Source organism: Plecotus auritus (assembly GCF_963455305.1).
Source record: "Plecotus auritus genome assembly, chromosome: X".
Lineage (NCBI taxonomy): Eukaryota > Metazoa > Chordata > Mammalia > Chiroptera > Vespertilionidae > Plecotus > Plecotus auritus.
In genome coordinates, this window is record NC_137784.1 from 33,512,441 (window position 1) to 33,539,331 (window position 26,891).

A 26,891-nucleotide genomic window follows, 5' to 3' on the forward strand; every position below is an offset into this window, starting at 1 on the left:
ACCTTAGAATTTTTTTCATTGATGTTTCTGATGCTTTTCCCCTGATAAATCTTTAGATTTAGGGTCAACTTCCAACAAATCCCATTCACCTTTTATCTGAAATAAGATTGTATTTAAAATTAATTTGAGGAAATTTTTCATATTTACAATATTGAGTACCCTTAGGCAGGAACATCACCAGATAACATTTTTTCTCAAGCCTTCCTTTGTTTCTTACTGAAAAATTTGCATTTCCCTCCGTGTATGACTTACACATTTCACATTAAGTTTATTCTTATGTATTTTATAGTTGTTGGTTTTTTGGAAATTTTTTTTTCTATTTCCTGGCTATCATTTTATTACTGTTACATAATGAATGACACTAACGGTTATAATCCAAATACTGTGGGGTGTCTTATTCCATGTGTATGTAAATAGCCTAAAACTATAAAATTCAATAAAAAATTTAAATGTTATGGTTTAAATTAAAATAAAAGTTATTGGACACAAATCAACTTTTATCTGTGCTAAGTAAACAAAATTAAGAATATGATTAAGAGCAGAATTAGGCACTTTTTTTCATCCCTTCAAAATATCTCAATATAATAAACATTTAAATTTTGTCTCAAAGTACTTATATGTACTGAATTCCTTAAAATACTTATTTTCCTTAAAATTCCAAAGCAAATTTATTTACAATATTAAGGCTTTTCCTTTAAAATTCAGCTTATATTATCCTATCTAATAAAAGGGTAATATGCAAATTGACCATCACTCCAACACACATGATGGCCACCCCCATGTGGACACAAGATGGCCTCCACAAGATGGCCAGCAGGGGAGGGCAGTTCTGGGTGATTCGGCCAGGAGGGGAGGGCAGTTGGGAGGGACAAGGCCTGCAGGGGAGGGCAGTTGGGAGGAACCCAGGTCTGCAGGGGAGGGCAGTTGGGGGGAACAGGCCTGCAGGGGAGGGCAGTTGGGAGGCACCAGGCCTGAATGGAAGGGCAGTTGGGAGGGACCAGGACAGCAGGGGAGGGCAGTTAGGGGTGACCAGGCCAGCAGAAGAGGGCAGTTGGGAGCAACAAGGCCTCCAGGGGAGGGCAGTTGGAGGGGAGCAGGCCTGCAGGGGAGGGCAGTTGGGGGGGACCAGGCCGGCAGAGGAGGGAAGTTCGGTGCAACCGGGCCTGCAGGGGACGGCAGTTGGGGGGGAACCAGGACTGCAGGGGAGGGCATTTAGGGGTGACTGGGCCAGCAGAGGAGGGCAGTTGGGGGGGATCAGGCCTGCAGGGGAGGGCAGTTGGGAGGGACCAGGCCTGCAGGTGAGGGCAGTTGTGGGGGACCAGGACAGCAGGGGAGGGCAGTTAGGGGTGACCTGGCCTGTAGGGGAAGGCAGTTGTGGGTTCCAGGCCTGTAGGGGAGGGCAGTTGTGGGCGACCAGGCCAGCAGGGGAGGGCAGTTAGGGGTGACCAGGCTGGCAGGGGAGGGCAGTTAGGGGTGACCAGGCTGGCAGGGGAGGGCAATTAAGGGCAATCTGGCTAGCAGGGGAGCTGTTAGGCATTGATCAGGCTGGCAGGGGAGTGGTTAGGGGGTGATCAGGCTAGCAGGCAGAAGCAGTTAGGGGCAATCAGGCAGGCAGGCAGGTGAGCGGTTGGGAGCCAGCAGTCCTGGATTGTGAGAGGGGTCCCAGATTGGAGAGGGTGCTGGCTGGGCTGACGGACACATACACCCCCCCTCCCATGCACGAATTTCGTGCACTGGGCCTCTAGTATTATTTGTAATTGCATAACATTATGAATTTATAGTTGCATTTTTAAAAAGTCATCACTCAAAGTTCAGCTTGTAACAGTTAACATTAATTACCAAATTACTAGTATTTTACTCTGATTAGTTTTATAATATTCTTTATTCTCACAGGGTTCTACAAATATGAGCAATTTCTCTGGCAGGTTTCAGTTGAATAGTCCCTCAAATTAATATTTGAGAGTTTATGCTCAAAGTATAGGCCTCTTCACAAGGCCAAATCTAGGAATACATTTTTCTTTAGTAAGCGACCTCTTAAGAGCATATTACTAAAGAAAACAGTTTATCTCAGAATTCTAAAACCATTCTTTTTATGCACTAGGTCATTCTTTTCTTGTGTGTATTCACACAAATATAAATATTTGGGGATGTTAGGGCTTCTAAGGTTGTAATAATTTTGCAAAATTACTATTTCAAATTATAGTCACTACCATTTCCTTTTACTGTGGAATAAAAGTTTCCCAGATAAATCCTTCTCCAGCACATTGGAACTACAGAATTTTTTAAGTTACAAGAGACTTTAGAGATCATTTAGCTCAATTCTTTGCTTTACCTGTAGAAAAATAAAGCCAAAAGAAGTCTAGTGACATGTGTGATGTCATTAGTAGTTGGTGATAAAGCTTGACAGAGAATTTAGATCTCCTATTATATTAGCTGACTATCTCTAGTGAAATTGCTTGGGATTTTCTTTAAGAGTCTGTGCTGATTTCAAATTAAGGATGAATGTTCTCATGGCTTATTAAAATGTCACCTTTAAAATGAAGGTCTTCTTCACTCAGGGCATATTAGTCAAAATGATCATGACAGCAAAACTATGTTCAAATATTAAGATTCATCAGAAATTGGGCTTCTTATAAGAATGATCTCATCACAATGTTAAAAAAAAAGGAACCTATCTGGAAAAAAATGGTCTCTGTTTAATGCAATGAGAAAAAGCACTGGGTTTTCTATGTGTGAAAGACTGCTCTGTGTTTTCTGGAAGTTGAAGAGTAAAGGATTATGAAAAACACACACACACACTTAGGCACCTAACATGTAGTCTGCTAGATCTTTTATTCCTACCCCCACTTTTGTTTTTAAAACTTTATAATCACTCACATTATTTTAGCTATCTTTATTTTTTAAACTTAATTTATTGGCCCACATAATTTACCCAAGTTTATAATCTAATTAACTGATGCACATGGACCAGTAAAGCCACATCATTTATCTTTTGCTATCACTATAGATGGTTAAGCTCAGGCAGAAAACATAATAGTAGGTTTGGATAAATGGATAATTATAGCCGATGGTAGTTTCTTTTTAAAAAAATATGTATTTTTATTGATTTCAGAGAGGAAGGGAAATCGATAGAGAGATAGAAACATCAATGATAAGAGAGAATCATTGATTGGCTGCCTCCTGCACACCCCACACAGGGGATCAAGCCCACAACCTGGGCATGTGCCCAGACCGGGAATCGAACTATGACCTCCTGTTTCATAGGTCAACGCTCAACCACTGAGCCATGCTGGCCAGGCTGATGGTAGTTTCTTATACAGTTTTAAGGTGTTCAACTTTAATTCTAGTAAAATTTCATTGTGAAATTGGGGTAGTTTGAAAAATGACTGACAAAAGGAAAACATATGCACTAAAGTTGAATTCATGTCCAATTTTTAGATCTGATTTATGAGCATTCCTTTGAATTAACGATTACTGACAAGACATTTTGATGTGACATGCACATGTAAAAATAAATATCTGCGCCAAAACCGGTTTGGCTCAGTGGATAGAGCGTCGGTCTGCGGACTGGGGGGTCCCGGGTTCGATTCCGGTCAGGGGCATGTAACTTGGTTGCGGGCACATCCCCAGTGGGAGGTGTGCGGGAGGCGGCTGATCGATGTTTCTCTCTCATCGATGTTTCTGACTATCTATCCCTCTTCCTTCCTCTCTGTAAAAAAATCAATAAAATATATTTTAAAAAAATATCTGCTCATGAAATAGTTTTAAAAATTCTATAACATCTTTGAGATAGTGAATCAAATATCAATGTCATGCTTTGGCTTCCCAATATAAGCAGCAGTTTAAACAGAAGGGAACAAAGGCAACAAACAGAAACTTACAATTGAGCCAGTTTTGGGCTTTCGCCTTCATTAAAAAAATATATAAAAGCCTACAAAGAAAAGGATAACTAATTAATCCATCAGGTTGAGTGTGTTCATAGTGATTATGCTGCAATCACTGATAGACCAGCAGTGATACCATTTTAACTTCATTTAAAACTGTAAAATTAATACATAACAACTAAAACCAATACATAAAAATTTTTAATTAAATAAATTCTTTGCTTTGATTATAGAAAAGTAAAGCCAAAAGAAGTAATACATTACACTTTCATATCTATTGTCTCATCTGATCAAAAATCAGAAAATAATATGTCAAATTTTCAGTATCTAGAATTGTTCATATATAGTTATATGGATTTTCTTCTTTCATCTTAATGTGATGAATTGGATTTATAGGCTGAAATCTATTAAGTTTTTAAATTTCTGTACTAAAACTTTCTTTGTCACGCTGTACTTTTAAAAAATATACTACTAGAATCAATTTGCTAATATATATTTCAAAATTTTATATTAATATTCATACTTTACCATGTTTGCAGTTTCTTTCTTGTTTTTTTTTCTTTTTTGTTTGTTTTTTTCTAACAAGGTAATGGTAGTTCAAAGAAGTTTAGACAGCATTAGAATGATATATTATAAATTTGAGAATATATGGTTCATAAATCTTTTGTGCTGGCCTCCTTTTTAGGAGGTATTTCTGAAAAAAAAAGTTTTTCTATTTATTCTATGGTAATTGGTATGCTAATAATTCCTTATTTCCCTTTTATCAGTTATGGCCTTTTATGTTTTTTATGGAAGCTTTTCATTTTATTGTATTTGAATTTTTTGTTAATGATAACAAGAATAATAAACAAACCAGCAATAGAACCTAAAATTCTCCTGCATTGTACCCATCACCAGTAGTCACATTACACATAAGTAAACATTTTCAATGGTTCCTACTTTTAGCTATTTTTGCAACTGTCTTCACACTCCAATATGCTTTGCCTCCAGCCTTTATCCATCAGCTTCATACAAGATGTATTGATTTTTGATTTTGAGATAAAGGAGAAGGAACATAACACACATGCATCACTTTCTCTCCCTTTATTACTTCCCCCAATTTTTGTTACAGGCTGCTTTTCCTCCTAAGTACATTGTCTTTAGACAGTCATCTATTCCTAGTTTGAAGATCTGTAAACTTTTGGTATTTTCAGGTTATACACTGAATCACCAATTTAGGTAAATAATAAAAATGATTCATTACTAGTGTTAAAATAATAAAAAATAAAACTATATTTTAAAATTCATCATCATAATCCTTATCATTAGTGAGAGGGTATATTTAACTTGCAACACTTCACCAAAGTATTTATATATGGCATAATAACTCATAGCCCAAGCCACATATCAAGTTACACATTCAGCTCATTGGATAAAATAAAACATTTTGTGTATATGAAGTTATGTTTACCTCTATTTTAAAAAATAAGATATTTAGCTACATAACTCAATATGTGTGTGTGTATATATGTGTGTATATATATATATATATATATATATATATATATATATATATATAAAAGCCTAAGCAATCGGAATGGTGGAACGACCAGAAGACCAGTTGCTATGATGTGCACTGACGACCAGGGGGCAGGCACTCAACGTAGGAGCTGCCCCCTGGTGGTCAGTGTGCTCCTACAGTGGGAGCGCTGCTCAGCCAGAAGCCGGGCTCATGGCTGGCGAGCCCAGTGGTGGTGGCGGGAGCCTCTCCTGCCTCCATGGCAGGACTATGGAGTGGCAAGCCAAGCGGTAAGGAGCGAGCATGCAGGCAGTTAGGAGCAAGTGGGAGGGCAGTTAGGAGCGAGCAGCAAGCTGTGAGGAGTGAGGGGTCCCATTTTGTGAGAGGGATGTCCAACTGCAGGTTGATTGGGCCTAAACTGGAAGTCAGACATCCCCCAAGGGGTTCCGGATTGCGAGAGGGATGTCTGACTGCTGGATGTCTGACTGCAGGGATCGGGCCTAAACTGACAGTTGGACATACCCCGAGGGGTCCTGGATTGCGAGAGGGTGCAGGGTGGGCTGAGGGACTCCCCCACCCCCCGTGCACAAATTTTGTACACCGGACCTCTAGTATTCCATAAAAATTTGTTGCCCAACTCTAATATTTCATATTTGAGATTAAGGTTTTACTATTTTTAAAGAACTATCAGAAAATGTAATTTTTAAAAAATGAAATGGAGGTATTTTTGTGTGTTATGATATCTACTTCCACTTTTCCAGACATTTCTGCATATCCTTGTTAGCAATGCCAACTTCTTTTGTATTTTTGGAGGAAGATAAAATTTATTGACATAAAAATTTAAAATATCAACTATTAAAATACTTGTGAAGTTCTCATAGTGTGTCATACATTATACTTTCATACTTATTGTGTCATCCGATCAAAAAATCTTACAAAGTATGTATAACAGATGTAATCATTCCCACTTTACAGGTGATGAAATAATTTTAGAATGATACAAAAATGTGTCTAAGACCACAGTTTGTGGCAAAGCAGAGAGAACTGTCTCTTGGATCAATATTTTTCAGTCCCTAGCCCAGAGATCTATACATGTTAACACATTATAGCAAACAATATTCATATTCTTTTCACCTAGTATTATGACTGGCACAGAGTTAGTGCTTAATAAACACTGGCAATTCTTCTTCTTATTATTCAAAACTATAGCAATCAATACTATAATAAACTGAAATCAAATTAAATATATAGAGATGAAAGCCCAAAAAATAGAATTGAAATCTTAAATGATTACTGAGTCTTTAAACAACATGCATTCATAGATTTCATTATACCATTATTCAGATATTTTGAGAGCTCTCAGACTAAATTGCAGTTCCTTGTCTCTCCTGGATTGTCTAAATCAGGATATTTGTATCATGGAACTCTTCACAGTCTGTTCAAGTTTGTCAACTCATTTTCAGAATATCTTTAATGCATAAAATAAAATATATATGATTATGAAAGAAATCGGTTATGTTGAAATACAGTTCTCAATCTCTGAAAATTAATTTGTGATTAAATAAAATAAGAACAACTAAATTATTATAAATTTTAAGTAGTTATGAGTACAAATTATTTGGTTTTAGTGTGGTAAACATTTCACAAGGAAGAATAGAAAGCCTCTTTTAGGCCTCCAGTCCTAAGTTAAGTACTCCAGCAAAGTTTACCAGTTGGAATAAAGGTTTAAAGTTGGAGATATACTATGGACTTGCCTATTATTAATGAAATATTGCTTTCCCCCCATTTGGATTTTCATTCTTGCATGTAGAGCTTCTTTAGTCCAGTGGTTCTCAGTAGGGGGTGATTTCTTTTCATTCAGGGGCATTTCGCAATATCTGGAGACATGTTTGTTCATCACAACTTGAATAGCATATAGGTAGAGAACAAGGGTGAAGCTAAAACACTTTACAATGCATAGTACAGCCACTTACAACAATTATCTTCCTAAAATGAAAATAATGCTGAGGTTGAGACATTTCGCTTTAGTTAAGGAGTATATAAGGGAGGACAGAGTGGTAGAATTTCCCAAACACATTCAAACACTTAATAACAGCCATTTTCCATCTCATAGTTAGCTTTAAATGACACATCTATTTTTGCTCCCTATTCTGTGAGATGCCTAGTAATTTATTTTCAGTGTTGTAGATTGTATATAATTACTTCTATGAGAAATTTAAAAAATATCGTGGATGTTTCTATTCCCAAATTGTACAGGCAGTCTAAGCTATACCAAAGCAATTGGTTGGTTAAATTTTTCATTATTTGGGTTGACTGTTTTGACATTTTATAGACAGAGATAAACTAAGAATATGACAAAAGATTTCAGAAGCAAAACTAAAATATTGATTTTAGTTTCTACTTTCAGAATCTAGGAATTTCCTTTTGAAGTATTGAAAATATGAAGAAATCTCATTTGGAGACTTTAGTTAATTATTTTATAAAAATATTTATCATATATAATAAAACCCTAATATGCAAATTGCCCAAATAGCAGAATGCCCGGTCGCTATGATGTGCACTGACCACCAGGGGGCAGATGCTCAACGCAGGAGCTGCCCCCTGGTGGTCATTGAGCTCCCATTGGGGTTGCTACTCCTTAGCGCTTCCTTGGAGGTGGGAGAGCCTTCCGCCACCACCACTGTGCTCAGGCTAGAGAGCGTAGCAGCGTGGCGGGAGCCTCTCCTGCCTCCGCAGCAGCGCTAAAGACCCCTCGGGGAATGTCCACTGAGAGGTCCCGGACTGAGAGAGGGTACAGGCCAGGCTGAGGGGGACCCTCCCCACCCCCAGTGCATGAATGTCATGCACCGGGCCTCTAGTTTTAAAATAATATCTCTGGAAGACATCCAGAGAGGTTTACTTTGCAAGTGAAAAATTAAAATAAACCATGACCAAGTGGCGTTTATCCCCGGGATGCAAGGATGGTACAATAGCCGCAAATCAATAAATGTGATACATCACATAAACAAACTGAGAGATAAAAATCACATAGTCATATCAATTGATGCAGAAAAAGCATTTGACAAAATCCAACACTCTTTCTTGATAAAAACTCTCAGCAAGGTGGGAATAGAAGGATCATACCTCAACATAATAAAAGCCATATCTGATAAACCCACAGCCAACATCATACTCAATGGACAAAAACTAAAACCATTTCCCCTAAGAACAGGAACAAAACAGGATGCCCACTCTCACCACTCCTGTTCGACATAGTACTGGAAGTACTAGCCATTGCAATTAGACAAGAAGAAGAAATAAAAGGCATCCAAATTGGAAAAAAAGAAGTAAAATTGTCATTATTTGCAGATGACATGATATTGTATATAGAAAACCCTAAAGACTCCATCAAAAAACTACTAGATCTAATAAATGAATTCTGCAATGTAGCAGGATACAAAATTAACACCCAGACATCTGTGGCTTTTTTATACACCAATAATGAACTCACAGAAAGAGAAACTAAAAAAAAAAAAAAAAATCCCATTTGCCATAGCAACCAAAAAATTAAGATACCTAGGAATAAATTTAACCAAGGAGGTAAAGGACCTGTACTCAGAAAATTACAGGACACTGAAAAAAGAAATAAAGGAAGACATAAACAAATGGAAGAATATACCATGTTCATGGATTGGTAGAATCAACATCAGTAAAATGTCCATATACCCAAAACAATCTATATATTCAATGCAATCCCCATTAAAATACCAATGGCATACTTCAAAGATCTAGAACAAACTCTCCAAAAATTCATCTGGAATTATAAAAGGCCCTGAATAGCTGCAGGAATCTTCAGAAAGAAGAATAAAGTTGGAGGGATCACAATACCAGATGTCAAGCTATACTACAAAGCCACTGTTCTCAAAACTGCCTGGTACTGACACAAGAACAGACATATAGACCACTGGAACAGAAAATAGAACCCAAAAATCGACACAAGCCATTATGCTCAATTAATATTTGACAAAGGAGGCAAGAACACACAATGGAGTCAAGACAGTCCCTTCAATAAATGGTGTTAGGAAAATTGGACAGATACTTGCAAAATATGAAACTATACCACCAACTTACACCATACAAAAAAATACTCAAAATGGATAAAGACTTAAATGTAAGACAGGAAACCATGAAAATCTTAGAAGAAGCCATAGGCAACAAAATAGCAGTTGTTGTAGCAATATCTTTACTGATACAACTCCTAGGGCAATGGAAACTAAGGAGAAAATAAACAAATGGGACTACATCAAAATAAAAGCTTCTGCACAGCAAAAGAAACCATCAACAAAACAAGACAGCCCACTGCATGGGAGAACATATTTGCCAATTTTATGTCTTATAAGGGTTTAATCTCCAAAATTTATAGGGAACTCATTCAACTTAACAAAAAGAAGATAAACGATCCAATCAAAAAATGGGCAAAGTACCTAAATAGACACTTGTTGAAAAAAAAAGGAGACATATGTACTACTATTTGTAATACTTCAAACAATAAAACAATATTTTATTAGTAAAAAAAAAAGGTAAAAAAATAAAAAAATAAAAACCACTAAATTACATTAAAAAAAAAAAGAAAGAAAGAGAACATACAGCAGGCCAGGAGACACATGAAAATATGCTCAAAGTCAGTAATCATCCGAGAGATGCAAATCAAAACAACAATGAGGTACCATCTCACACCTGTCAGAATGGCTATCATCAACAAATCAATAAAGGACAAGTTCTGGAGAGGATGCGGAGAAAAAGGAACCCTCTTGCACTGCTGGTAGGAATGCAGACTGGTGTAGCCACTGTGGAGGACAGTATGGTGTTTCCTCAAAAAAATAATAATGGAACTTCCACTTGACCCAGTAATCCCACTTCTAGGAATATATCCCAAGAAAACAGAAACACCAATAAGAAAGTATGTTCATAGCAGCACAATTTACCCTAGCTAAGATTTGGAAACAGTCTAAGTGCCCATCAGCAGATGAGTGGATTAAAAAACTGTGGTGCATCTACACAATGGAGTACTAAGTTGCTGTAAAAAAGAAGGAATTCTTACCATTTGCAATAGCATGGATGGAACTGGATAGCATTATGCTAAGTGAAATAAGCCAGTCAGAGAAAGATAAATATCACATGATCTCACTCATTTATGGGATATAATGAACAACATAAACTGATGAACAAAAATAGATCCAGAGACGAAGAAGCATCGAACATACTGTCCCACTTCAGAGGGAAAGCAGGGGATGGTTGGGGGTGGGGATAAGTGATCAACCAAAGGATTTATATGCATGTGTATAAGCCAGTGGTCGGCAAACTCATTAGTCAACAGAGCGGCAAACCGGGGCTCGCGAGCCACGGTTTGCTGACCACTGGTATAAGCATATCCAATGGACACAGGCACTAGGGCGGTGAGGGCATGTGCTGAGGGTTGGGGGAGACCAGGGGGAGGTCAATGGGGGAAAAAGGAGACACATGTACTACTATTTGTAATATTTTAAACAATCATTAAATTAAAATTAAAATTAAATCATTTAATTTTAGAAAGCAAATCTATTAAAAGATTTAATGAAAACAATTTGTTAAATGATTTTAGGAGTTAGATTTACCAATTTTCTTTAATTTTCCAAACTGTTTCACTATATTATACCAAGTACTAAAGTACTAATTTCTTAAACTGAGAGATTCAAAGAGTTTCATTGAAATTTCCACTTCTGATATTGATCTTTCATTAGATGTAAGCCATTTCCACAACAATTTCAATTAGGATTTTTAAAAAAGTGATTTACAGAAGATTTATAAGTTCTTTGACTAAAAAGCATCAATATCATAAGAAGTCAGGCTTTAAAGTAGTTAAAGTATCGTTTGGAATGTTGCTAATGTGTTAAGAGTAGGAAGAGTAGTTTAGGGAAAGTGCTTCACCAGGAGTTAGGAGAGCCTTGTTTGAGTACTAGCTCTATTACAAATTTCCTGTGTGAGCTTCAATATAACTCATAACTTTCTTGGTCTTTACTCAATTTGCTCTTTTGTAGGGAGTGTATTTTATTTATCATATTATCAAGGTTATAGAATAAGGTTTGGCAAAGTAGATGTTGTAGAACAATTCTTTTTATTTTTATTTTAATCCTCACCCAAGGATATTTTCCCATTGATTATTAAAGAGAGTGGAAGAGAGAAAGACAGAGAGAAATATCAATGTGAGAGAAACACATCGGGCAAGGGAGGAGCCTGTAACTGAGGTACATGTCCTTGCCTGGAATTGAACCCGGGACCCTTTGGTTTGCAGGCTGATGCTCTATCCACTGAGCAAAACTGGCTAGGGCTAGATCAATTCTTAAAACAAGAAAGAAAACCGGTAGCTTTATTTACCTCTTGGGTTAGTGCTAGATAATAGTGTGAAAGAGTTTTCCCATTCTTTGCCTACATTTCATTCCCAATCACCTTTTGCTCCATCTGCAGTGCTCGTGGTTCTATTTCTTTATTTTTCTTTCTCCTCTTCAAAGCACACCATGTCTGCTCTGCCACTGTGCCTTTGCAAATTATAAATTCTCATAGGTCAATATTACTAGATGGCAATTAAAAAAATTAACATGACTCAATTAAGTCTGTATTAGTTAGCTTTAATCTTAACTTGGGAGTAAGGCTGGGGACATTTTTTAAAGACTCCAATTGTCAAATTTAAGTCATCACTAAATGCTTGTGGCAACTATTTAAGAACAGAGTATGCTGACTTCTTGGCACTCTAACAATTGGACTATTATAAACAAATGCCCACTTTAAGGATAATCCTTTTTTTCCATAGACTTGATGTGGTGATAAAAATGGAATTTAGTATATTTGAAAGTGCTTTGAAAAATTAAATGCTATAATATCCCAAAATTTATGTCATGCCCATGTTTCCAAGTCTGCCATATTTAGGCTCTTATAATCTAGCCCTTCTCCAGCCAATTCTGGTTCCCTCTACATTCCAGTGGTGAAGTGATATTCTTGTCAGGTTAGTTTCCTTAATTGTCATCCCATCCACTAATACTATTATAGCATCCTCATTTCTACCCCTCTGCCTCCTAATATCCCTAATTATAATACTAATTATAGCCACTATCCTTCACCCCAAACTCTATCAGTTAATGTGCTTTTGTGGCTTTTTTTCAGCCTCAGGCTTACATACAATTGCTTCCTTGGAGCTCTATAGCATCCACTTTCAATATAAGTTTGGATTTCTAAAGTTGGGTCTCCTGAAAGTTTTTTCTTTTCATTATGCCAATAAATGTATGCATAAGACTTGTAAGCTATGGCCCTGTTACCCAAATAAATAGAATTTATTAAACACAGATTACATATACACCTAGATTAGTATGTCTTTAAAGTGTTTTTTTTCACGATGGCCATTCCAGTCTACCATTAATGGCTATAGCATGGAGAGTTTAATAGCATTTTTCTCAATGCTTAGTACATAGTGGTGCTCAATGTTTCTTGCATTGAATTCCTCATTCCTCATGAGGAGATTCATATATTTGTGAAAGAGTAGTACATACAGAATTTTCATCCTTTTGGGTTTTAAAAATGAAGTAGTATCAATTTCTCAGTCTGAGAAACTTCAATAGATGTTAATCGATATTTTTTAATGTAGAGTTTGTAAACATAATAAGGCAAAGTCTATTGTACACATGATGCTTATAAAATATCTCACCAATACTTATACTGAGATTAATCAAATATGAGATATTTTTGGAAGTCTGAGATAATTTAATTCAACCACCCCACTGCATATAGGTAGACACTAAGGTTTGGAGAAGTTGATTATTTTGTCCAGGAGAATATCCCTTATTAGCAAAAAACAACAACTCTAGAATCTGTGTTCCCTGAATTCACAAAGGCAAAAATATATCTCTAGCACATTTCCCCTGGATATTTTGCAGCTTGGCTAGAGACCTATTTGGAGGGTAATTATCAAGATTTGGCGTTTTACTTGGACTACACTGTGAATAAGGAAGGTTTATGCAGAATAAAGTGTACGTTGTGTAAAGGTGTGAATGTGTGTGAACCCACCTGCAATGTTCTACTCCTCCCAATATATGGAAAATACATGTCAACGAGAAGAAGATGCCTTCCTAATTTAATAATTCAAAATACATGTTTTAAAAAAATATATAAATAGCAACTTCACATAAGAGCATGATATTGAGAATATACAAAGATATCCTGTTTTCATCTCTTTTGTGCATCTTTACCAAAGATACATTTACAAGCGTAATGAGAAGTACTATGTCTAATGCTTTTGGATAGAGAATGGTGAAAATTTAATTAGAGATATTATCACTAAAAGCTTGAGTTAACTACTTATCTAAGAAAGTAACAGTAAAAAGACAAGAAGGACAATTACTGAATTCATTTAATACTAAACATATTTTTATCAGTACTCTTGAGGGTACTAAAATGGGGCCTCCTTTAAAACATCATATTTCTTCTCTATATGACAAAAACAAAATGCAATGCCATTTCTGGATGGGCAGAGTGAGTTTCATGAAACAGAACAAGAATTATTAGAGCTTCTAAATGTGATCTTGGCTCAAAATTGTTATTTGTATTTGCTTTAGGTATATCTCATTCCACTTGTGTTGCTGAGAGTGTGGATAAACATTTGAAATCACTTCTTATTTAAGTTTCATTGCTTTTGAATTTTATTACTGTATTTTACACATGTAAAATTAGATTTACTATGTAAGTCACTAGTATCTTAAATTTCTGACTTATTAATATAACTAAATCTCTTTAGTTTTCCCTCTTTGGGTTTACATCTAGGAAAATAATTTTTGTGTTTCTGTTTTATATATACATTTCCTAAATATTTGGTAAATGAGGTTCATAATTACTTTCAAGTAGATGAATTATTATTTTCAAGACCTGATACCCTCCTCTCCACTATAATCTACAATAAACACTATACCTGCATGTGGAAATGCTTAAAGACTGAAGGCCATGGCTTCACTAAAATGAAGACTAAGATGTAGATATTTAGACATGCAGAATATACATAAAAGAGATATTTAAAAGAGATTTTAATGCCACATTAAAAAAGTCCCATTAAGTTCAAAGGGAATCAGAGCCATAACTTGATTTAATTGATTACTTGATTCAAGAAATATTTGTTTATGCCTAAATGTGCCAGACACTATTCTAGATGCTGCACAGTAGCAAACAAGATAACACCTCTGTTCTCATGCCTTCAAGTTTAAATTTTAAAGGATAGAAAGAGACAATAATCAATAAATATATGATATGATTTCAGGCAGTGATAAATGCTGTTTCTCCTAAATTAGACAATCTTGTGCTAATAGTCTTCAAAGGGAACACTGCAAGTGGAGAGAAATAATCTCAACTATTCGGGATTCTTTTACCTTATTCATAACCAATGATGTTCCATCTGAAGTACCATGTCTAGTCAGTGCCCCAAATTCTGCTCTCAGATTTCCCCTACAGAAAGTATGATCAACTAATTCATACCTGTTGATAGTAGGCAATGGATGTGCATATTACTATTTCCAGAGTTTAATTAATGTAAATATTTCAGGTGCTTTATTTCCTCTTCCCCTCATACCTTTCTATCTTTTTCTATCTTCTTATTCTCTCCTTAAAAACTATTTATTCAAGTCCAGCCTGGTAGGATAAAGGATGAAGGCTTAACTGACTTGTTATTTATGGTTTCTATCCCTCATATTTATTCAAAATAATTATTCAGTTCTCATTATATGACATCCATAGTCTGTGATCCAGAAAATTTGTCAGTCTCTTATGTAAATATCCTCTGGAGAAATATTCTATATAGAACATCTATCCTTTATTAACATTTGCTTATTGACTAATATGTTTTTAGTTCCCTAGGTACCAGGGTGATATCTATAATAATAACAAACATTTCCTAACTCACAATAGTGTCTTACATAGTACAGTTTCTTTTTGTTGCATCAAGGAGTTACAAATTCATTTAGGTTTTAGAAAAAATTAAAAGCCAGACCATTTACTTTAGCTAAAATAAGACTAAAATTTCTAGAGATATCAGTAAGATTCTCCATTGTGAATAGATATGTTTACATATACTTGAGAAGAAAATAGCAAACTTTTTTTTCAGTTTATAATTCCATTGCTGGCTTTGGAAATGCTGTCTGAATGCTGACCAGGTCCATTTTTCCTTAGGATTTTTTGACCTAACTTTCTAGGCCTCTTTCATTCTTGAGATGTAAAAGATCTCATTCTTGAGATGAAAAATGTTTATGGACAGCCAAATGCATTTAAAACAATTAATTTCAAAGTGACTACATTTGTTTTCATGTTTCTCTCTTTCAATTTAAAAAGTGGGTTACCATTCACTGTTACAAAATAATCTACTAAAGAAAAAAATATTCTCAAATAATTTAGCCAAGTGGCAGAGGATATAGCATTGAAAAAGCAATGCATATTTTAGGAAGTGTTATGAAACTATATTATTGAAGAATGAGTTGAATTTAAGCATTGAGAATTTGGTATTTGATTATTGTCCACCACTTACAATAGCCTAATGTGATTATGAGATCACATAAATATATTATAAAAATATGATTTCACTCATATGTGGAATAAAATGAACAAAATTAACTAACAAGCAAAATAGAGAGTAGGCTGAAATAGAGATACATAGAAAACCCTAAAGACTCCATCAACTTCAAGACCATGTGGATTCCTGCAAAAGAGAGGAATTGACAGGACTGCTCCAGCCATGAAGACAGAAGAGAAACAGTCCAGAGATGGAAGACGCTGACAACACCTTGCCATACTAGCAGTCAGCAGCTGTGCTTCGCGGCAGGTTTCCCAGGACCAAACCAGAGAGGGTCGGACCTGCATTACCACCATTTGTCCACCATCCAGAACTGAAATATCATTGCTGACATGTACACATAAGGAAATGTTTGACATTGAAATTGGGACTCAAAAGAACTGTTGGCCCAGAAAGAAACTCACTACAGACTGATTCATTTGCCTCGCAGCATAACCATTATTGCTTGTCTCATTTTTGGTTCTTATAAGTGTTTTTCTAGTATCACATGATCTCACTCATCTAGGGGAAATAATGAACAACATAAAATGATGAACAAGAACAGACCCGGAGACAGGGAAGCATCGATCAGACTGTCAAACCTCAGAGGGAAGGTAGGGGAGGGTGAGGGTAAGGGGGAGAGATCAACCAAAGGACTTGTATGCATGCATATAAGTCTAACCAGTGGTCACGGACAACAGGGGTGTGAGGGCATGTGTGGGGAGGGGTTTGGGATGGGAATGGGGGTATGAGGACAAATACGTGATACCTTAATCAATAAAGAAATTAATAAAAGAAAGACTTCACCATAATTTACTAGATTTAATAAATGAATTTGGCAAAGTAGCAGGATACAAAATCAACATCCAGAAATTGATGGCATTTTTATGTACCAATAATGAAAGCTCAGAAACTAAAAAACAATCCCATTTACAATTGAAACAACAAAAAATAGATACCTAGGAATAAACTTAACCAAGGAGGTAAAAGACCTATACTCAGAAAATGATAGGACATTGAAAAAAGAAATAGAGGAAGATACAAACAAGTGGAAGTATATACTGTGTTCATGGGTTAGAAGAATTAAATCATTAAAATGTCCATACTACCCAAAAAATATATAAATTCAATGTATTCCCTATTAAAATACCAGTGGCATATTTCACAGATCTAGAACAAGTACTCCAAAAATTTATATCAAACCAAAAGTAGATCCAGAATAGCTGCAGCAATCTTGAGAAAGAAGAACAAATTTGGAGGGATCACAATACCAGATATCAACCTATACTTCAAAGACATTGTAATCAAAACAGCCTAGTACTGGCCCAAGAACAGACATATAGATCAATGGAACAGAACAGAGACCCCAGAAATTGAATAATGCCTTTATGGTTAATTAATTTTTGACAAAGGCAAGAACATATGATGGAGTAAAGACAGTCTCTTCAACAAATGGTGCTGGGAAAATTGGACAGATACATGCAAAAAGAAGAAACTAGACCACCAACTTACACCATACACAAGAATAAACTCAAAATGGATAAAAGACTTAAAAGTATGTACCTATATAATAAAAGCATAATATGCAAATTGGCCAAATGGTGGAACCACTGGTCGGCGGGGGGCAGGGCCCGCAAGCAGGTGGTGCCAGGCTAGCCAAGGCACATGCCAGTGGGCAGAAGGAGGGGACAACAATAGGGTGGGGGGGCAGTGGCGACCAGCGGTGGGGTTATGGTGGCCTGGCACTGTCCCCTGATCACCCGCCTGGTTGCCTCCCACAGAGGTAGGTCACAGGTAGCAGCAGCAGCAGGGCGATTTGGGGCGGGGTCACCTGGTGCAGTCCCCCCATCAGCCAACGGGGTTTCCTCCTACAGATGCCACCAGCTACCATGCTGGGGGCGCTTCAGGGAGGCCATTTCCCCTCCCCAGATAGGCCTGCCAGGGTGGCCTTCCACAGAGGGAGGCCACAGGCAGCGGTGGCACAATGGCGGATGGGGCTGGCTGCTGGTCACCTCCCGCAGAGGGAGTAGGCCTAAGCCATCAGTTGGACATCACCTGAGGGCTCCTGGACTGCAAGAGGGCACATGCCGGGCTGAGGGACCCCCCGAGTGCACAAATTTTCATGCACTGAGCCTCTAGTGAAACCATAAAATCCTAGAAGAAAAAGTAGGCAGCAATATCTTAGTCATCTCATGTAGCAGAATTTTTGCTGATACATCTCCTAGGGCCGTGGTTGGCAAACTGCGGACTCGCGAGCCACATGTGGCTCTTTGGCCCCTTGAGTGTGGCTCTTCCACAAAATACCACGGCCTGGGCGAGTCTATTTTGAAGAAGTGGCGTTAGAAGAAGTTTAAGTTTAAAAAATTTGGCTCTCAAAAGAAATTTCAATCATTGTACTGTTGTTATTTGGCTCTGTTGACTAATGAATTTGCCGACCACTGTCTTAGGACAAGAGAAACGAATGAAAAAATTAGCAAATGGGACTACATCAAACTAAAAAGCTTCTGCACAGCCAAAGAAACAAGCATCAAAATGAAAAGGGAACCCACTGTATGAAATACATCTTTGCCAATGATACATCTTATAAAGGGTTAATTTTCAAAACATATAAAGAACTCATCCAACTCAAAAAAAGGAAGACAAATAACACAATTTAAAAATGGGCAAAGGACCTGAATAGACACTTCTCCAAAGAGGACATACAGATGGACAATAGACATATGAAAAAAATGCTCAACATCATTAATAATCAGAGACATGTAAATTAAACTACAATGAGATACCAGCTAATGCCTGATGGAATGGCTACCATAAATAAATCAACAAACAACAAGTGCTGGTGAGGATGTGGAGAAAAGGGAACCCTAGTACACTGTTGGTGGGAATACAGACTGGTACAGCCACTATGGAAAACAGTGTAGAGTTTCCTCAAAAAATTAAAAATGGATAAGAAGAAAAAGAAAGAGAAAGAAAAAAATATATATAGGATAAAATAATAAAAAAATTCTTCCTTTTTTTTTGCTGTCCCCAATATTAATAAACATACTCTCAAACCCATCTGGTCTCGTGTTGCTAAATCTTCCCTACATGAAGTAAAAAATCCACATACTGCAGGCTGGCCTGATGCAGATCTGCTGGAGGTGGTACCCTAACTGGTAACAAAATTACAAGAAGCCCAGAATCTGTGAAGTACCATAGTTGTTTTTCCGGTGTTTTTATATTGTCAGTGCTTCAGTTCAATGTTTCTGCAATTACACTTTCTTCTCCTTAATTCATGATGCCTACACATCTACTCATTCAATGATATCAAAAGAGGGGAGAGTGTACAATGGACATAGGGGTGCACACAGAGTGGGGAAAAAGTAGGTTTACCACTGTGAATAGGTGAAACAGAGTTTATTTATTATTATTATTTATTGTATTTTCCATACGAACAACTGTAAATCTACTTTTGCCCACCCTATATTCTTTAAATTAGTGTTTTGGGTATCTTCAGATAAATCCCCAGAGGCAGAACACTGAGTTGTAAGGCAAATACATTTTTAATTTTTTGAAGAAACTGCATACTGTTTTCCATACTGGCAGCACCAGTCTGCATTCCCACCAGTAGTGTAATGGGGTTCCCTTTTCTCCGTATCACTACCAGCATTTGTTTGCTGATTTATTGATGGTAGCCATTCTGGCAGGCATGAGCTAATACCTCATTGTGGTTTTAATTTGCATTTTTCTGATGATTAGTAACTTTGAAGTTTTCATATGTCTCTAAAACATCTGTATATCCTTTTTGGAGCAGTGTCTATTCAGGTACTTTGACATTTTAAAATTGGATTATTTGTGTTTATTAGTGTTGAATTTTTTTATTTCTTTTTTAAAAATATAATTTATTGATTTTTTTACAGAGAGGAAGGGAGAGGGATAGAGAGTTAGAAACATTGATGAGAGAGAAACACCCATCAGCTGCTTCCTGCAAACCCCAAAATGGGGATATGCCCGCAACCAAGGTACATGCCCTTCACCGGAATCGAACCTGGGACCCTTCAGTCCGCAGGCCGACGTTCTATCCACTGAGCCAAACCGGTCAGGGCGGTGTTGAATTTTATAAGTTCTTTATAAATTTATCAGATGTATCATTGGTGAATATGTTCTCCCATTCAGTGGTTTGTCTTTTCATTTTGTTGGTTTCCTTTGCTGTGCAAAACTTTTTAGTTTTATGTAGTCCTGTTTGTTTATTTTTCCTTTTGTTTCCCTTTCCCTAGGTCCACAGTGGTCGGCAAACCACGGCTTGCGAGCCACATGCGGCTCTTTGGCCCCTTGAGTGTGGCTCTTCCACAAAATACCATTGCCTGAGCGAGTCTATTTTGAAGAAGTGGTGTTAGAAGTAGTTTAAGTTTAAAAAATTTGGCTCTCAAAAGAAATTTCAATCATTGTACTGTTGATATTTGGCTCTGTTGACTAATGAGTTTGCCGACCACTGCCCTAGGAGATATATCAGAAAAAAATATTGCTAAGAGAAATGTTCAAGATTTTATTGCCTGCCTTTGATTCTTCTTGAGTTAGTCCTCCAGATCTATTCAAGAGGTTGTATACCCCAGGCTCAGACAGCAGACTCCTCTACAAGGCGTGAGCTCCAGTGGGGCAACAGGTGGGTTGGGAGGGTTGGGAGGTGCAGTTCCCTTAGGCTGATGCTGATTGGAGGAGAGTGTTTGGCTGTTGTCATTTTTTAATTTGACAATCTAAGGGAAATAAATGTCAGTGCTCCTTACTAAATAGTCGGGTATTGCATGTTTAAAAAATTATTGAATGACACCAATGTGCCTCTTGTGGCACACCGGTGTGCCATGGCATACCGGTTGAAAATTACTGGAGTCAGCTAATTTTTCTTACTGTAGTCCTATTTCTCAAAATTGTTTTAGATATTATAATTCCTTTGCCTTTTCATATAAATTCTATTATAATTGGGAAGAATTTACATCATCAGATGTTGAGTCTTCCAATCCATGAACACAGTATTTCTCACCACTTATTTATATCTTCTTTGATTTATTTCATTGGTGTTTTGTAGATTTTGAAATTCAAGTACTAAACATGTTATGTTATATTTACACCTATGCATTTCATTTTTTTTCAGTATTGTAAATCTATTGTAGTTTAAATTTTGGTATCTATTGTGTTCATTCTTGATTATAGAAATAAAGCTGAGTTTTGTAAGTGTATTTTATATCCTATGACATTAGTTCTAGGTTTTTATAGACTGATTAGAGTAGTTTATATGTAGACTAGAGGCCTGGTCATGAAATTCGTGCACTCAGGGGGATCCCTCAGCCCGGCCTGCGCTCTCTTGCAGTCTGGGATCCTTCTAGCAGTCCGGGCTCTCACAGTCCAGGACCCCTCACTCCTTACCACCTGCCTGCAGCAGCAGAGGTGGGAGAGGTTCCTGCCACCGATGCTGTGCTTGCCAGCTGTGAGCCTGGCTTCTGGCTGAGCAGTGCTTCTCTTGTGTGAAAGCACTGACCACCAGGGGGCAGCTCCTGCATTGAGCGTCTGCTCCCTGGTGGTCAGTGTGCATCATAGTGACCCATTATTCTGCCCTTTGGTCGATTTGCATATTAGCCTTTTATTATATAGGATAATTATGCTATCTGCAACTATGGACAGTTTCAGTTCTTACTTTTAAGTCTGTTTTTATTTCCTTTTCTTTTCTTATTGTGCTAACTAGAAAGTCCAGCACTATTTTGAATAAGAGGGTTACAGAAAGGGCCTTCTTACCTTATTCCTGATCTTGGTGGGAAAGCATTCAATCTTTCATCATTACACATGATTTTTGCAATAGACTTTTGTAGATGTTTTTATATGATTATTCAGCTTTTATTTCTTAGCGTGTTAATATACTAGATTACTTGATTTATTTTTGAATATTGAACAAGCCTAGCATATCTGGAATGAACTCCCCATGGCCATAATGTATATTTCCGTAATATATCACTGAATTCTATTTGCTAACATCTTGTCAAATATTTTTACATCTATATTAATTATGGATAATATTCTGTAGTTTATTTTTTTCTACTTTTCACGTCTGGATTTGCTATCTTCTATATACATAAAAGCCTAAGTGACCGTTATGACCGTTAAGAGACTAGAACACCGAAATGATCAGTAGACTAGTCGCTATGACACGCACTGACCACCAGGGGGCAGTCGTTCATTGCAGGAGCTGCCCCCTGGTGGTTAGTGCACTCCCACAGCCAACCTCCCGCAGCCCCTCCCCCTTGGCGGGCCCCCCCAATTGGCCCCTCCCCCCCAGCTGGCAGGCCTGCCATGGCCCCTTCCCCCAGTTGGCCAACCTCCCATGGTTCCTCCCCCCAGCTGGTTAGCCCCCTGATAGGCTGTGATTGCTGGCCAGGCCGAGGGACCCCACCCATGCACTAATTCGTGTACCTGGCCTCTAGCAGTAATACTAACTTCATAGAATGAATCTAGAATTAGTGGTTCCCATTCTATTTTTGGAAATGATTGTGTAGAATTAATATTAATTCCTCTTTAATGTTTGGTAGAATTTTCCAATAAAATAATTTGGGACTAAATTTTTTTGTGAGTTTTTAAATTCCAAATTAAATTGTTCATAATAGGTTTAGGATTATGCAAATTATCCTAATAAAGAGGGAATATGCTAATTAACCATCACTCCGTCACAAAGATGGCTGCACCCACAGCTGAGGCCAAGTTCCCATAAGGAGCCTTAACGAGCAATCAGCAGGGACCTGAGGCTACACCCTCCCCACCTCTGTGGGACTTGACAGGAGACCTCAGGCTGTGTCCCCCACCCGGCAGCGCTTGACAGGGGATCTCAGGCCGCACCCCACACCAGGCAGGGCTTGACAGGGGACCTCAAGGTGTACTTCCCGTCCTGGTGCTGGACTAGGGGACCTCAGGCTGCTCCCCCCGCCCCAGCACCAGGCCAGGGGACCTCAGGCCATGCCCCCTACCAGGTGGGGCTTGACAGGGGACTTCAGGCCATGCTCCCCACACAGCGGGGCTTGACAGGGGAGCTCAAGGTGCACCCCCAGGGCTGGGTCAGGGGAACTCAGGACACACCTCCTGCCCAGCAGGGCTTGATGGGGGACCTGAGGCTGCACCCCCCTCCTGGTGCCGGGCCAGGGGACCTGAGGCTACGTCCCCTGCCCAGCGGGGCTTGACAAAGGTGGGACTGGCTGGGTCTGGATCTAGCCCAATGGGGGGGACACGGCTGGGTCTGGGTATCACACGATTTTGAAGTGCATGTGGGTGGCCGGGGACTTGACTCTGGGTCCTGTGGTGAGCCCCAGACTCTGACAGGAGGAAGGTTTTTATATACATTTTACTAATTTTCTTTCATCTCTGACACTTCTATTATAGAGAAAGAGCAAATAGCAATATTAAATTATTTCCTCTAATTAATCCCCTTTTAATGTGCACAAATTTCATGCACCGGGTCACTAGTCTATATTATATTTGGTTATTTATGGTATTTTGTGCTTCTTGAAGAATTGGTCTACTTAATCTAATTTGTTAAATTTTTGTGTGTATGTAGAGTTGGTCATAGCATTTCTCTCTATACTCTAGTGTCTCTAGCTATTTTTCAGTTACTCTGATATGCCATGCTACCTCCTGCTAAAGGACATATATGTATGCTGTATCCTCCATCTTAAATGCTCCATCTCCACCCACCTATCTACACATACCTTCTTTAGTTTGCCTCTAGTTTCCCCTTTCAGATCTATTAGTTCTTCAAAGATATCTTTCCTGCTTCCATCAATTCTGAGAAACACGCAACTCTAGGTCAGGTTTATTATTATATATTTTTATAAAAATGAGTAATTTTTCTTTGCAGTGCTCATCTCAGTTTGTAATTACACACACTTATATTTATAATTAAAAGTTCAATATCTGTTTTACTGACTACAGTATACATGCCATGAAACTATGTCTTCTCTTTCAAACCTTTGTATTACTAATTTATCAAAAGATACATCATTAATAATAAATAAATAGCAACTAATCACTGGCTAATCATATAAAGGGCATATAATTTAGGTATAAAGATTGGAAAGGGTAGTCTAATGCAGAGTCTTAATGTTGGAGACCTAGAATTAAATGAAGAATATTTATTTTCTCTGCAAGTGGTATCCATGATGCACTATGTTTATAGTGAAAGAGAAAGTGAAGATATTCTCATGTGATGGGCAGTATCACTTTCTGGATTTAACTTGTAAGCTAAGTTGCCTTACACACTTTTCACTTCTCTCATTCTACACAACTTTCCCCACAAGCCCTCAGACTCTACAAGAGAAGGTTCACATTTGATTGGGATTTTTAGACAAAGTTCAATTGTGAAATATTAGGAAAATTATTATCTTCTCTAACACAGTTAACTCCCCTGTAAAGATTAAGTCTCTGGCTATTACATTAATTTAATAAGTTTGCACAGATTCATGCAATCTGACTTTAATTATATGGTTAGAGCCATTCAATAACTCAAGTTCACATCAGAAGCAAAATATATCTATTATTGAAAAGACTATATTCTTGCATATACCCCATTTTTAACATGGAGAATCATTTTTATATTTTTATTGAATTTATTGGGGTTATATTGGTTAATAAAATTATATAGGTTTCAAGTGTACATACATCATTTATATATTGAATGGTGTGTTCACCATTTATTACCCCTTTACTCCCTCCTACTGCCCCACCTCCCTTTCTCTCTGGTAATAACTATACTGATGTCTGTGCCTATGAGTTATTTTTCTTTTTCTTTTTTTGCTTAATTCCTACATCTATTTCACCCAGCCCCCACCAATCCCCACCTCTGACAACTGTTAGTCTGTTCTCTGTAACTATGGGTCTGTTTTATTTTGTTTGTTTATTTTAGTCATTAGATTCCACATATAGATAAAATCACATGGTATTTTCTTTCTTTGACTGGCTATTTCATTTAGTGTAATACCCTCTAGATCTATCCATGCTGTTACAAAAGATAAGATTTTCTTCTTTTAATGGCTGAGTAGTATTCCATTGTGTAAATGTGCCACAGCTTTTTTATCCACTAATCTACTAATATAGGACATTTCTTGTAGCAATATTTTTATGATATATCTCCTATGTACAAAAGAAGAAATAAATAATGGGACACCAAATTAAAAAGTTTTTGTATAGCAAAGGAAATGATCAATACAATGAAAAGACAATCCACTGAATTGGAGAATATATTCACCAATGATACATTTGATAAAGGGTTATTATCAAAATTTCATAAAGAACTCAAAGGACTCAACACCTAAAACAAACAAACAATCTAATTTAAAAGTGGGTGAAGGACCTGAATAGACATTTTTCTAAAGAGGCCATGTAGATGAACAATAGACATATGAAAAAATGTTCAATATCACTGAAAATCAGGTAAATGTAAATTAAAACCACAATGAGATATTACCTTACACCTGTCAGAATAGCTATCATCAACAAGTGCTGGTGAGGATGTGGAGAAAAAGAAACCCTAGTGCACTGCTGGTAGGAATGCAGACTGGTGCAGCCATTGTGGAAAACTGTGGAGTTTCCTCAAAAAATTAAAAGTGAGCTTTATGACACAATGATTACACTTCTAGGAATATATTTAAACACTCAGAATCTTGATTCAATAGGAAAATGAGTGTTTTAGAAAGGAAGGAATGGGATTAGATGTTTCTAAAATGAGTTGTGCTTATAAACCTCATTAATCTAATTCCTACTATCCTATCTAATAAAGAGGGAATATGTTAATTGACCCTCATGCCTTTGCAAAGATGGTGGTGCCCACAGCCAATAAGGAGGGAATATGCTAATTGACTGCCACACCCTCAAAGATGGTGGCACCCACAGCCACAAGATGGCGGCGCCCAGTCCCCTCATCCCCGCTGGGGCAGCAGGAGCGTGGCAAGGCCAGCTTCGCATACCTGCCTCTGGAGTCCCCCAGTCCCCTCAGCCCCCCAGCCACCCAGGGCCAGCCTGAGGCACAGGCAAGTCTTGGATGGTGGCTGCCCAGCTGCCCAGGGCCACCCGAGGCTCAGGTAACCAGGGCCGGCCAAAGCTTGTGCTGCCAGCAGTGGCAGCAGCAGAGGTGTGATGGGGCGTCACCTTCCCCTGATTCCTGGGTCGCCTCCCGCCCCTGAGGGCTCCCGGACTGTGAGAGGGGGCAGGCCGTCTGAGGGACCACCTCCTCCAGTGCATGAATTTTCATGCACCAGGCCTCTATTCTATTGTAATTAATATTGTTTTAGCTCTGTGAGAACAAGTAATGAGTGGGTAGTTATGTCTGGTTTAATTATAACAAATTAGAGATGTTGCTCTGTGAAGTGATATAACCCAAGAAAATTTGCAGTCCTTCATAGGAAAAAAGAAAACAGAAATCCTTATGAAATAATTAAAAAAAGAGGTGAAAATGAAGTATTTTCTCCAAGCTCTGATAAAGTGTCTAACATTTCTAAATATCTTGGTGATGGAAGGTTGTTTTTTTTTCTTTCATTTAACAAACATGCTTGGTTGCCTATTACATAACAGACAATTATTCTAGTTTCACATTTCCTTGTTTGAACACATTCAAGTTAGTCATAATTTCATACAGGTAAGAAGCATTCAACAGACTCTTTCATGCTAGTAGGACTCCAAAAGATGGTTCAGGTAAACAAGGTAAATCCAGCTATCAATTTTTATCTACCTATGCTTTGTGAACATAACATTTATTTAAAGCATCATTTTTTTTCTTAGAAAAATAAGAAAAATGATAGTTGATTTATCTTATTAGACTTTCTGAAACACATGCTGGGATAGACAACTGTTTCTACTTTATGTATTTACAAGTTACCTTAGTTACCTTTATTTATTTTATTTTATCATA